A 6,278-nucleotide genomic window follows, 5' to 3' on the forward strand; every position below is an offset into this window, starting at 1 on the left:
GAAAAATCAAGTTATGAGTATGGACTAGAGATGAGATGCAAACTGCAATCAACATAGGGTACAATAACAAGGCTTGTTCTAGATTTTTTTTTTTTGGAAGTTGAATAAAGTTTAATCTAGTTGTCTTTTTACAGGTATGCTTTAGGTTTACTTAGATAAGACATGAAACAGAAAGTGACCACTCTTGATTAACTAGATATTGAGGCCCTTGTAAAAGGTACTAGACCTTACAAAGTTTTTCGCATTTAATTTTCTCTAAATACTATAGATATTTGATACAATTTCTTAGGCCTTTCATGAAAGCATTAAGAACCAAATTAGAGAGAAAATTTGGCAAATCAAGTTTGCAAAAGAGAATTCTAATACAAATAAAGGATGCTCTTCCAGGTTTGGCTATTCCAAGTCCTTCTTTGAGTTGGCATTAATTGTGTTGTCATATCTTACCCAAACAAAAAGAGGTTATGCTTATGAAAATGACTAGCTTATGTCTCTTATAAGCTCTTTTTATCTTATTTCAAATAAGCTACTTAGCGAAGCTCATAAAAATAAACTTTGTTTAGTTTATTCTAGAGCAAGTTTATGGCACAATCTCTTTTATGACATATTTAATGAATAAGTACTTAATTAAGTTGTTTACCTAAACACATCCTTAATTTACCATGTCCACACTCACAGAGGAGTTAGGTGCTGCCCTTAGGAGAACTACGCTGCTGAAATTGGTGACTCGGCACATCATGGAGCCAAAATATGGCTTGGCACATTCCAAACTGCTGAAGAGGCTGCCATGGCTTACAACATAGCCTCATTCAAGATGAGGGGTGCCAAGGCTTTGCTCAACTTCCCATCAAAATTGTTCTAGCAATTTATGGGGGTTTTTAACCATTAAAAAAATTGTTAAATTCATTTAACTTTGCAAATTATGACGGTTATTAACCGCTACAAAATTAACTGCCACTTAATATAATAAAATAATATGGAAATCAATGTCAGATCACCATATAACGGTGATATTTAATGGAAGAGATTAAAAGCGTTAATGGAATAAAATTTTAGGAACTAAGACTAGTCAAAATTTTATTCATGGACTAAAAGTGAAAACCTAAAAAAGTTTAGGGACTAAAAACATAATATCACCAAGACACTAACAGTGGTGTTGATGCAACAATCTTATTTCTATAGTTCATAATGTTAATTAATTACTCTATCTCATATTTTCAAAAAAAAATTATTTTTCACTTTTAGTAAAGAATTGAATTGAGGAGTTGATGTCAAGATCCCAAATATATTTAGTATTAATTAATATTTGACATTGCATAAGAGAAAGAAACTTGTAAGGAGTAGATAATGATGTTCAATGATTGGGATTTATTGATCATATGCATTATTTTCTTTGTAAGGAGTATAAATCTCACCTTGTCCATTTTTTTATCAAATAGAAGACATGTGATATTATAAAAATGGATATGTATTATTAGCTTTTTGAAGCATAAAAGAAAAAGATACAGTATTACAAGGCTTTCTCTACAATTCAATGTGTTTTAACAAAAGTGTTGAATCAAGCTATAATTACTAATTACTTTATGTAGTCTCATTTGCTTGGCATCGATGCTTCAACCTAGGGCAAAAGACCAATGAGCAGTAACAAGTAACACCTCAAGAAAAGAACAATAATTATTTGAACAAAAAAGTGATTAACTCTACCAACAAAATACAAAATTAATGTTTATTTTTTCACCAATTTTAAATAAAATATTTGAAACTGGAGAGGTCTAGACACTTGATGAAAAATAGAGTTGAGACTAGTTTCTAAAACTAGATATTTTCTGAATACATACTAAAATATGAAATGATAAACACAAACTTAAAGGAATGTATATAAAGATTCCAATGCTCAATCTACTTACATTGAAACCAAATCAAAGGAAAATATCTAAAACCAAACTTGACTAGACAACGTAAACCAGTTTAAGGTAAGCACTACACTACTAGAAAATATGCATATTACATCGTTTAGTTAACATTGGTTTAAATGAAAATCAATGTTAACAAATATGTAGTGGCATTTTTGTATATAACTACAAGTTGATTTTTGTATATAACTACAAGTTTGTAGTTATATACAATTTAGAGTGAATAGGCAATTTAGTCCCTGAGATTGTACCCATTTTGCATATTAGTTCCTAACTTAATGTTAAATTCAAAATAGTCTCTATCTTTGCATTAGTGTTGCAAAATAGTCCTTCCGTTAAATTTTAAAGTAACGCTGTTAGTGAGGTCAATTTTAGTGCCATGTGGACTATCCAGTGTGGCACTAAAGGATGACGTGGCATGGCACATGGACGTGCCTCTTAAAAGATGTCACGTCATTTGATGATAACAAAATGAGTAAATAGGCAATTTAGTCCCTGGATTTGTACCCCTGTTGCATATTAGTCCCTAACTTAATGAAAAATTCAAAATAGTCCCTATCTTTTGCATAAGTGTTGCAAAATAGTCCCTAACTTAAAAGATGTCAGAAATCATGCTTAGTCCATGCATTGCGAAGGTTGTGCCTTGCACGATTTCTAGCGGCACATATTCCTCCTTGGATTCCTTGTCATCTTTTGATTCCTCTAGTTTTTTCTCTTCTTCTTTCTTTTCTTCTTCCTCTGCTTTTTTCTCCTCCACTTTGTTTTCCTCTGGTTTTTTCTCTTCCTATTCAGAACACACAAAAAAATCAGAACCCGGAATGATACATTGATGGTAATTGAAGGAAAAAAAAAGGAAAAGAGAATGGTTATGCAGACCTCACCCATTGGTGTTGATGGCTACAGAGATAAGGTTGTTGCTGTGGATTTTTGGTTCTTTTTATTTGTGCAAGTGTGTGTGGGTTCTTTTTCGTATATATGCCTCAATTGGTTCAAAACCATCAGATTTGAATAACTCATTCTATCATCATCAAATGACGTGGCACTAAAATTGACCTCACTAATAGTGTTACTTTAAAATTTAACAGAAGGACTATTTTGCAACACTTTGCAAAAGATAGGGACTATTTTGAATTTTTCATTAAGTTAGGGACTAATATGCAACATGGGTACAAAGTCAGGGACTGAATTGCCTATTTACTCGTTTTGCTATCATCAAATGATGTGGCATCTTTTAAGAGGCACGTCCATGTGCCATGCCACGTCATCCTTTAGTGCCACGTTGGATAGTCCACGTGGCTCTAAAATTGACCTCACTAACAGCGTTACTTTAAAATTTAATGGAAGGACTATTTTGCAACACTTATGCAAAGATAGGGACTATTTTGAATTTAACATTAAGTTAGGGACTAATATGAAAAAATGGATACAATCTCAGGGACTAAATTGTCTATTCACCCATACAATTTATATACAAATCTTAACATGGGTTTTTGTATACAGCATTTTTGGCGTGCTTTGAGGGTAATGTTTGCACTTCCTTTGGTGTTTTAGTGTCACTGATAATGATTCTGACATTGCCTGTAGCTTGAAGTGAGGCCTTACTTGATGGATGAATTGGGAAAGGTTGATGGTGCCTTGTTGGAGTTGACACATGAACATCAGCTTAGGGTTAAGGTGAGCTATGGTACTATTGATATCAATGCAATTGTTACCTATTTGATTTATCAATTACAAATTGAATAACTTGTTATGGTGGATGATCGGATAACTAGTAATAAATTGCAAGTCAAATTCATGGTTTGTTTTATACCGTGTATCAGACTTGTTTCTAATCTTTTGGGTTGTCAGGATGAAATAAGGAACAAGATCTCGACATTGGAGACAACTCTGGTGAATGAAACTCATAATTCTACTTCTTCCTTTTTTTGGTTTGAGAAATATAAACAAACAAGGATGGACTTAGACAAAAAGTTTGACACTCAATATCAGTGTTAGATGTAAGATTTCATTGTCTCCCCTTCCCTTGCCTTTTCTTTCTAGGCATTATGACTATTTTTTTCTACTACATATTTGTATTGTGAGACTTTAATGCATGCAAAAGTTATAAATTGTAGGCCACTATAGTATTTTCTATTCGCATTTTTAATGAGTTTTATGATACCTTTATACAGTGGATTATTTGTGTGGAAAAGGGCATAATGTGTTTCACAATTCTCTTTAAAAAATACTAGTGAAAGGATATAAGATTAATAATTTAATTTGTTTGTGGGAGGAAGACAATCTATCAAAATAAACATCAATTCAAAACTTGGGAATCTGATTTTATTTTATGAAAATTGAATTTGATGGTCCTTTAATATTGATTTAATTTCTTGTTTTAATAACTAAAATTTGACATTGTAGCATTTTTTATACTGGTCTTATAATCTCACCCCACCAAAAAACCAATTTTATTTGATTCTTTTATTCTTCTTCTGGACAATTACTATTTGAACTATTTGAAAAATGAAGAAACTAATGTTTGACCTCTCTCAAATTTTTGTTTTGCAGAAGCACTTGATAATCACTTGACAATTGTTCAACGGATCGTGTACTTAGATCACAAATAGAAAAAAGGAATATCAAAAGTGATGTAGCTTAAGAATAGGCCAAGAGAAAGGTTGCTTTTGAAAAGCAACAACAAGAAAAGGCTAAAGCTGAAGCAGAGCTGCCATAACCTTTATATTTTAGTTGACTGTTAGTTATTTTCAAAATGTTATACATATATGATTTCAAATTTCATTTGACATCAAAACTATGAATGCTTGATGAGCTTAGTTATCACTTATCACCCGTTTACAACTTTTTTTTCTTGTACATTTTCTTTATAGAGAGTAGAAACTTTGGCCCAAATTCCCTTTCATTCATTGTTCATAATTTTTTGGGTGCAGGCCAAACTTAGAGCTGAGGAAGCAAAACCAAAAGTTGGGAGAAAAACAATAATGGAAGCCAAGAATAGGCAGTAATTAAAGATGAATAAAGTGCAGCAATAGAAGCTGAAAGAAGAGCAAAAAAGGAAGTTACTGAAACTTCCAAAAGAGTTACTTCTGGAGGGACCCAACAAGCTATTGCCCATCCAACAAATATTGCATCAAGCCTATCCAATGACAGTGCTAGTTTTTGTTGTTTTCTTGTTTTTCCACATCTAATATGCAAGAATGATTTTCCTTTTTTTACAATTAGTCTATCACTTAGCTGGTAATTTGATTTTCTTTCTACATTTCTATATTAATGTAATTACTATTCTTCTCCCTTGTCTTATCAACACTGGTTTGATGTGGCTACTTGCATAATTTGGTGTGATTTAAGACATTTGAATCTTCTATTTTATCTTAAGTCACCACATTTTTAATTACAAAAGTTCACTTTTGTGCACTTGGTTATTTTCCCTCTTGTTTTTAAATCTTTGTTGTCTTTTGTTCTTGGTTTGATGCTTTGTTGTGGAAAATAAAAACATTGATGCATTGGGATGCTTTGTAAAGTTGTAAGGCTTTGGTGTAATTGGTCTTGATTCATATTGATATGTGCATGTTGGTGTATTCCCTTGCATGCAAAAGTATTAAATATATAGTCATTCAAGATAATTTATTTTTTTCTTAATAGAATACATAAATTTTAAGAATATCTAAAACTATTTATTTGTGTTTTCAAACACCATAACATTCTTTTTCCTAGTCATATCATCATTTTTTTGCATGTCTTGGAAGGTATGTTTTGAAATTGTGGAACTTCCATAACAACTAGCATAACATCAATTATAATGGAAGCTAATACATTTTGAACTCAAGGTTGAGAGATCGGGTAAAATAAATGTTCCTTTTGTTGCAAACATTATAATAAAGTCACTCTTGCACTAACATATCTTAAATATACATAAAATTGTATTGAGTTTTCTTTTTTCTTATATCTTAAGCATCAATTTTTGTGAAGAACAAAAAGAAAGGGACAAAAAATAAAGATAAGACAGAAGCATCCAATCTTTGTCTTAGTTAGCTAGTTGCTCATGTGCATTTTCTCATTCTGTGTATTTGGTGACCTTAGCACATTTAGGGGGTCCTATTTAAGCATTTTTAATGTTTTATGTCATGTGGAAAAATGCTTGGTTTAAATCATGTTCTATATAGTCAAAACTGACCAAACCGAGGTACAACATTATGTTGTTGTGAAATATTTTCTGATCTGCTCCTTGCTTGTGATGTATCTTTCTAAAACAGTAATGTATTTTTTAAAGGAATGATGTAATTGTTGTGATGTATCTTTCCAAATAGCACAAGCAAGCAACCACAATTTAAGAAAGATTTTAAGCCAACACCTTGATAAAAAAAACTA

This window comes from Glycine soja, chromosome 10, assembly GCF_004193775.1.
Source record: "Glycine soja cultivar W05 chromosome 10, ASM419377v2, whole genome shotgun sequence".
In the NCBI taxonomy this organism is placed as follows: domain Eukaryota; kingdom Viridiplantae; phylum Streptophyta; class Magnoliopsida; order Fabales; family Fabaceae; genus Glycine; species Glycine soja.